This window comes from Gavialis gangeticus, unplaced genomic scaffold (assembly GCF_001723915.1).
Source record: "Gavialis gangeticus isolate Ggan-Ray unplaced genomic scaffold, GavGan_comp1, whole genome shotgun sequence".
Lineage (NCBI taxonomy): Eukaryota > Metazoa > Chordata > Crocodylia > Gavialidae > Gavialis > Gavialis gangeticus.
In genome coordinates, this window is record NW_017729003.1 from 4,332,695 (window position 1) to 4,341,368 (window position 8,674).

The following is an 8,674-nucleotide window of genomic DNA, read 5'->3' on the forward strand; positions in this document are numbered from 1 at the left end:
GGGATCCATCTGATGAAGAGAGGAAAGAGACAGACAGGCTCACTAACCTAGTGAGGAGGGCTTTAAATTAGGTTTACTGGGGGATGGAGACCAAATCCCTGAGGTAACTGGGGAAGCGGGAGACCTGACGGAAGAGCCAGAAGGAGGGGGTAACAGGGGGATGCTCTCATACTTCCTGAGAAATCAGGGCAATCAACTAGTTACCTCAGGTGCCTGTACCAAAATTTACAGAGCCTGGGAAACAAGCAGGAAGAACTGGAAGGCCTCACACAATCAGAGAACTATGACATTTGGAATAACAGAGACTTCGTGGCATTAACTAGAGAAAGTAGTAACTTTTGAATATCTGTATAGTTATCACAATGAACTGGGTTCTTTATTTCTTCCAATTATTAGTTTTCTTAAATAAAAATCCATTTAAGACTAAGGTAGAAGAGAATACATTTACTGACTAAAATAATGGGTTTCATCTATTCAAACTATATTGCTAAGTGATAGTTAAAGGGGCATGGTTGTAAAAATGAAAAAAGGAATCTAAATTCTAGAAAAAATATTCAATGATATCTTGCATGATTGGAGCACTGTCATGGATGGGTACAAACTGTTCACGAAAGACAGGCAGGGGAGAAGAGGAGGAGGAGTTGCACTTTATGTAAAAGAGCCATATGACTGCTCAGTGCTCTAGTATGGAACTGGAGATAGGCCTGCTGAGAGTTTTTGGGTTAAGGTTAGAGGGGAGAGCAATGACGAAGATGTCGTGATGGGGGTCTGCTATAGATCACCAGGCCAGGAGGAAGTGGTGGATGAGGCTTTCTTCAAACACCTAGCAGAAGTTTCCCAATCACAAGTCCTCAAAGGGGACTTCAATCACCCTGACATCTGCTGGAAGGGCAATACAGCAGTGCACAGGCAATTCAGGCAATTTTTGGCAAGTATTGAGGACAACTTCCTGGTGTAAGTGTGGAGTGGCCAACTACAGGCCCTGCTCTTCTTGACCTGCTGCTCACAAAGAGGGAAGAATTGGTGGGGAATGTAGTAATGGATGGCAACCTGGACAGCAGTGAGCACAAGATGACTGAGTTCAGGATCCTGAAGAAAGGAAGGACAGAGAGCAGCAGAGTAAGGACCCTGGACTTCAGAAAAGCAGATTTTGACTCACTCAGGGAACTCAGGGCCAAGATCCCCTGGAAAGCCAAACTAGTGGGGGAGAGAAGTCCAGGAAAGAAAGCTGGCTGTACTTTAAATAAGCCTTACTGAGAGTGCAGGAACAAACCATTCCAATGTGCAGAAAAACTAGTAAGTATGGCAGAAGACTACCTTAGCTTACAAGGGAACTCTTCAGTAAAGTAAATCACAAAAAAGGCAGCTTGGAAACTTGAAGAAATAACTAGGGAAGAATATAAGACCATTACTCGGGCATGCAGGGATGAAGTCAGGAGTGCCAAAACACAACCGGAGTTGCAGATAGCAAGGGATGTGAAGGGTAACAAGAAGGGTTTTGACAAGTATCTTGGTAGCAAGAGGAGGATCAGGGAAAGTGTGGTTTGCTTACTGAATGCGGGAGGAAATCCTATGACAGGATGCAGAAGAGGATGAAGTGCTTAATGCCTTTTTTGCCTTTGTCTTCATAGGCAAGGACAGCTCCCAGACTACTGTACTGGGTAGAACAGTTTGGAGAAGAGGTGAGCAGCCCTTAGTGCTGAAAGAACAGGGAAGAACAGGTTAGGGACTATTTAGAAAAGCTTGATGTGTACAAGGCCATGGGGCCAGATAGGATGCACCCAAGGGTGCTGAGGGAGTTCTCTGATGGCAAAATGCGCATCAGTTCTACAAATATGGCAGCAGCATGCTTTTGAATTAAAACGTCTCAGATGTGCTGTAGTTCAAAAGCACACTGCTGCCATTTTTTGTGCACTGATTAATTAATTAACTGAGTCTGCACCAAAGCAGTGGATCTCTGACATGTCGCAGGAGAAAAGCGTGTGTATAAATGCCCTTATAGCTTATTTTTAAGGAGATAAAAATATACATTAACATTAGCTCTCAATGCAAAACTGTAGAACTATTTGGCAACGATGATTTCTCTCTTAAAATGGAGTTAAAGTTGAGAATACATATCAGTAATACACAGGCAAAACTTATTAAAAGGATGTTAAAATTATTTCCCAAATACATATTATGAGCTCAGGAAATTCAGAATTAACTTGTTTTTACATTACATCAAATTTGTCTAGGTAAGATGTTAAAATTAAGACACCCACACAACCTTGATTGTGTACTGTAGTGGTATCACAGAACAACCACAGAAATCCGATTCAGGTATTTCAGGGTCACAGCATTATTACAAAGTAAGTTTAACTTTAGACCATAAACCCTTAGTTTTTAGCGCCTAGTTTTCAATGCATTATAAAACCTCCCAGTGTTTTCAAGTTTAAGATATTTTTACATATTCTTAAATTTAACTCCACCTTCATGTAGTTTTTGTCCTAGAATTTCTTTTCTGTTCTTTTTTCAAATTATTTGTTTTTTTTTAACAAACACAGATGCCCTTTGAAAAACAAGAAATGCAAAAAGTATGTTTCTCATGCAACATTTCTAGTAATTTCAAAATATTCAATATCTACCTTAAATATATATGATTTAACTTTTACTTTTATAAGGAGATTCATTGGCACAATAATACAATGGAAAGTAATGAATGCACTAGGATGTTTTTTCCCCTTAGTTTGCCAGGGACTTATTGGGTTAGAGGGATGTGCTAGTAACGCAAGTGATATGTGAAGGGAGGAGAGAAGGGAAATTAAGGAAGAGCTTAGATCATGAATTCCAATCACAAAATCATATAACAGAATCATAGCAAATCACCTCAGGACCTCAGGAGGTTATCTAGTCTGACCCCCCTGGTCAAAGCTCAAAAACTTGAGACCATTGCTCCTTGTTCTGTCCTCAGACACCACTGAGAGAACAGTCTAGCTCCATCTTCTTTGTAACTATCCTGCAGGTAGTTCAAGGCTGCTGTTAAATCCCCCCTCAGTCTTCTCTTCTCCAGATTCAAAAAGCCAAGTTCCCTCAACCTCTACTTAAAAGTCACATGCTCCAGCCCCCTATTTTTGTTTCCCTCTGCTGGACTCTCTCCAATTAGTCCACATCCTTTCTGTAGTGGGGGGCCCAAAACTGGACACAGTACTGCAGATGTGACTTCACCACTGCCACATAGAGAAGAATCACTTCCCTCGATCTGCATGCCATGCTCCTATTCATGCCACCCAGTAAGTTGTTTGCCTTCTTCACAACAAGGCCACACTGCTGGCTCATATTCAGCTTATTGCCCACTGTAACACCAGGTCCTTTTCTGTAAAGCTGCTGCTTAGTTAGTCAGTCCTCAGCCTGTAGCAGTGCATGGGATGTTTCCATCCTACGTGCAGGACTTTGCATTTGTCTTTATTTAACCTCATAAGATTTCTTGTGGAGTCTAATCCTTTAATTTGTCCAGGTCTCTTTGAATCCTAGCCCTATCCTCCAGTGTACCTGCTACTCTCCCCAACTTTGTGTCCTCTGCTAACTTGATGAGGGTGCACTCCATCCCATCTTCCAGATTGTTAAGGAAGATATTGAACAAAACCGGCCCCAGGACCAACCCTTGGGGCACTCCACTTGATACTGGCTGCCAACAAGGCATCAAGCCATTGATCACAGTGATCCAGCCAGCTTTCTATCGACCTCACAGTCCATTAATCCAACCTGGAATTCCTTAGCTTGTTTGCAAGAATATTGTGGGAAACCATATCAAAAGCCTTGCTAAAGTCAAGGTATATCACATCAACCTCTCTCCCGCATCCACAGAGACAGTCACCTTGGCATAGAAGGCATCTCAGCATGGAAGGCAATATGGCTGGTCAAGCATGACTTTCCCTTGGTGAATCAATGCTGACTCCTCCTAATCACAAACTTCTCCAAGTTTAGAAAGGGATTCCTTGAGGACCTGCTCCATGTTTTTCCAGGGACAGAGGTGAAGCTGACCAGTCTTCAGTTCCCCAGATAATCCTTGTTCTCTTTCTAAAAGATGGGCACTATATTTTCCCTTTTCCAATCATCCAGGACCTCTCCCAAATCTGAGTTTTCAAAATTAATCACATCCGCAATCACATTATCCAACACCTTCAGCTGCATCAAGTCTACCCACATGGACTTGTACATACTTAACTTTTCTAAATAGTCCTTAACCTTTTTTTTCACCACTACTGACTATTCACCTCCTTCCCAAACTGTGTTGCTAGGTTCAGTAGTCTGGGACCTGACCTTGCCTGTGAAGACTGAGGTTAAAAAGGCATTGAGTACTCTTCCTCAAGCTCTGTCACTAGGCTCCCTCCCCCATTTAGTAAAGGACCCACATTTTCCCTGATCCTCCTCTTGTTACTGACATACTTAGGGAAACCATTCTTATTACCCTTTATATCCCTTGCTAGCAGTAACTCCACTTCCTCTTTGGCTCTCCCGATATCTTCCCTGAATGCCTGAGCAACACTCTTTTATGCACATACACACTCATTCTCTCTCACTGTCATTCATAGTCATTTGTACAAGTTTCCATTGCTTGTAAGCTTACTTTTTGTGTTTTAGCTCATTGAAGAGTTCCCCGCTAAGCCAAGCTGGTCTTCTGCCATACTTGCTAGTCTTCCTGTTCACTGAGATGCTTCATTTCTGTGCCCTCAGTTAAGGTTTCTTTAAAATACAACCAAGTCTCCTGGACTCCTTTCAATATATCATAGATACTCATATACATAGATATGCAGACACATATATGCATACACATAGATATATATCCATATCTATCTATTTCTCTATCTTGCTATATATCTATGCTTTAAGGACTCCTTTTGCACTTCTGGTTTTATTATACCCTGACAATCCATTTTACTTCTGTGTGGAGCCAAGGCCCTGAGAGTATACAACCAAGCTGGTCAAGCACGCCAAGCATAAAGTTAGCATGCAGTCACAAAAGCTCTAGACTAAGTACAGACAGTCAAAAAGCCAGAGGCTGAATCAGTTTAATCTTCACAGGTTTTTCTAAGATGCGTAGATTGAACCGGTAATGAAGTGAACTGATTTTAACTAAATCAGTTAAGCTTGATACTACATTCATCCACGTCCATCTTAAACTGATTTTGGCCATTTTGAAAACAACTTATGTGTACTGAACTGCTGTTCTGTTATAGAGTTAAACTGGTTTCTGAACACTTAACCCAGTTTTTGTGTAATGTCTGTCCCTAGCCTTAAATTTCAGGGAATAGAAAGCTAAGGATTGTAAAGATAAGAACTCTTGACACTTATCTAGCCTTCCTTATTCCACACAGTTGTTTGCAAAGCAGATTCGAAGGAAAAGTGATGCTTGCCTTTGTTAACTCGGATACCAAAATGGCTCCATTAAAGAATCTATTTTTGTTTTTCACCAGGTCCGCCTATATACTATACTATGTTAAATAATTATTAAAGTAAATTTATTAACCATGGTAAAAATGGCAAATGTACTGGCAAAAATGTACTGTCAGCCCTCTCTTGAAGGATTTTCCCCCCCTAAATTTTAACTCAAGCTAATAAAAGGTTTACTTATAAAGTCATCAAAAATGTGTGACATATATGAAAGACTAAGTTCTATAAAGTTTGGGGAGGATATACTTTACTTCACAAAAAAAAAAATTGGTTACATTTCTGATTTAAGAACATAGCTGAAATTAACTTTAATTATGGAATCACAATCACTTTTCTCATGATTTGGAAATAACACAACAGAATTAGGAAATAACACAACACCAAGCCAATTCCAAGCTTTTCTTCTAGTTGCCTCTTGAGGGCCAGAGTCAGAAATCAAATGATGACAACAAATTGGAGAAACACTCTAAAATACATTGGATATTATTCATTATGGATATATGAGTTGTACTACACTTGGCAAGGCACAAACTAAATGTTCAAACAGTTCAGAATGGGGAGTAACTAGTTAGGCAGTAATTCTACGCAGGACTCATGTTCTAGTGGATGACGAATTCAAAATATAGCAACATGGTACACTGATATGTAAACAGGAGTGCTGTGTGAAAGACCTAAGTAGTAACAATTTCACTCTACCCACCACTAGTAAGTTCTCAGTGGGGACTTCATTTTTTGGCACTACACTACCAGAAAGACTGGGGCCAAAAGAATAGGGTCCAGGGAAGAGGAGCAAATACAATCAAAGATAAAATGAGTGGTGGCAAGATAAAGCTGAAGAAATTCAGCTCCATGATGACAAACATAACATGCATAGATTTTTCCAGGTAACAAAGGCTATCTATTGCCCAGCTTCCTGTGATCACTGGATAGCCTGACAGTTCTCAAAGACAATGAATCTATCTGAGCTACAATGAACAATACTTCTAAATGCTCCTGAAATGTGAGTACACTGGGGCAGATACCACTACCAAATCCATCCACCCAACACCCTGAAAAGGGATCCCTCACCAGCCTTCCTATCCTAGAAGAAATGTGGTGTGGCATCAAGGAAATTAAAAACAACCAGGCCACTGGACGAGATGGCATACCTGATGAAATCTACAACGTTGGTGGCAAGGCACTGGTACTTATTCCACAATTTTGTTCTACATACTTGGAACAACAAAAAAATCCCAGAGGATCTGAGGAATGCCAACATTATGACTATCTTCAAGAAAGGAGAAAAGTCTGTGTGTAGAAACTATCAAGGTATCACCTTCCTTTCCACAGCAGGGAAAATCTCTGCCCACATCCTCCTGAACCCTTTTCAAACCTTTGCTGAGGAACTCCTGCCAGGAACTCAGCATGGTTTCAGACCATACCATGGTGCAATTGACATGAACTCGGTTGCCTGCCAGGCCCAAGAGAAGTGTTGGGAGCAACACTGGGACCTGCATACTGTCTTCATTGAAAGTCTTTAATTCCATCAATTATGAAGCCTTGTGGAAAGTCCTGGCCAGACTTAGATGTCTGGAAAAGTACATCAAGGTCCTTAGGTTTCTCCACAACCAGATGACTCATATCATTCTATGTAGCAGGTCAGAGACTGATCTATTTGTCAACCAAACTGGGGTCAAGCAAGGAAGTCATTGCCCCAACTCTATTCTCTGTTTTTCTGATAGTCATGATGGTTTTCATTAAGGACTGCCTTCCTTCTGGAATTGACACTGAATATTGAATGGTAGGAGGGCTCTTCAATCTGGGATGTTTTCAGTCAAAGACCAAAGTACTTAAAACAACCATCCTTGACCTCCAATATACCAATGACTGTGCCATCCTAGTGTGCACTATCTTAGATTTTTTCAGAGAAGCCTACCAAACTTTGGGCTTTGCTGTCAACAATGCAAAAACTAAAGTTCTCTATATGCCTGTCCTGGGCTGTGAATGTGATACCCCCCACACACATATGCACACAGCCCAAATTAGCATTAAGGGAAAGACCCTGGAGGTATTCAAGCATTTCCCCTACCTTGGTAGCCACCTCTCTTGGAGAGTGAACTTTGATGAGGAAATCCAGCACAGGATCCAGTGGGCAAGTGCCTCATTTTGGAAATTGCTCTGGTGTGTTTTTATTTATTGTGATCTCTAGAAAGACCACAACATTTTGGTCTACAATGCAGTCACCATCCTCACTCTCCTCTACAAATGTAAAATGCAAGTTACCTACTGTCATCATCTCAAGAACCCGTAGGGGTATTACCAACCCTGCCTTCAGAAAATCCTCCACATCAAATGGGAAGATTCCTTCACAAACATTAGCATTCTTGCTGAAGCCAATGTCCTCAAGTACTAATTTCACTGGACTGGACATTGTGTGCAGATGCCTGACTCTTGATTCCCAAAACAAATGGTCTTTACCCAGTTTAGTAATGGCCTGAGATCTCCCAGTGGCCAGAGGAAAAGCTACACTGACACAAAGAAGGCATACCTTAAGAAAAAAAGATGCTGACATCAAGACCTGGGAAGATCTTGCTGCTGACTGACTCCAATGGTACCACACCCTCAACCAAGTGGCTGCCCATTTTGAGGTAAAACATCTTGCCATTGAAGCAGAGAGGAGAGTGGAAAAAAGGAATAGTAGAGAAATCCTGGTATATGACCTACCTTCCACTGTGGAAAGACCTGAAACTTCTGCAGGTGGATCTGTGGCACAAGTATTGGACTAAATCACCTCAAGCCCCATCCATGAGCCATGGTTGAGATCATGCTCGAATTGAGGGATTGCCAAGGATGACTTATCAACATTTCACTGTAGAAAGTTGATTCTGGTTTGAGACAGGGATGTGGACCAGACAATTTCTCCAGGTCCCTTCAAATACTATTTTTTATTATTTTATAGCTTGCATAGTTCTGGGCTTACATTAATGAGAATGATGCATCAGTAACAACGCTGTTTCAAGAACTGCCACGTGTGTGTTCCTTGGTAATGCTTCCTGTAACAGCCATCACCAGAAATGACCAGTTTCCTAGACTTGAAATTTAGGTTTATTAAGATATAGATTGCATGGGATTAAAAACATTTAGAGTAAATGTGACTGCATTTGTGACTATAATTAATAGTTTCAGATAACTAATAGATTCATTCACCCACCTTCATAGTTGCATTAATAAAATAACTTGCTGCTTTAATATTAGGGCAAAACCC

The 8,674-nt window shown here is 41.0% G+C and overlaps 1 protein-coding gene across 3 annotated transcripts in view; it reads right to left on the reverse strand.

Annotated features, from left to right (window-relative positions):
• The window catches only part of PCDH15 (protocadherin related 15), a 1,188,119-nt gene that overhangs the window by 802,365 nt on the left and 377,080 nt on the right, over positions 1-8,674 (reverse strand). Inside the window, exon 1 of one of the 3 annotated variants that reach the window (XM_019507773.1) lies at positions 3,205-3,211. The exons of the other annotated variants lie outside the window; for them this stretch is intronic. The gene's annotated coding sequence lies outside the window, so the exon portion shown is untranslated. Of the gene's footprint in view, positions 1-3,204; positions 3,212-8,674 lie in introns of those variants that run through there. 3 annotated transcript variants of the gene reach the window in all.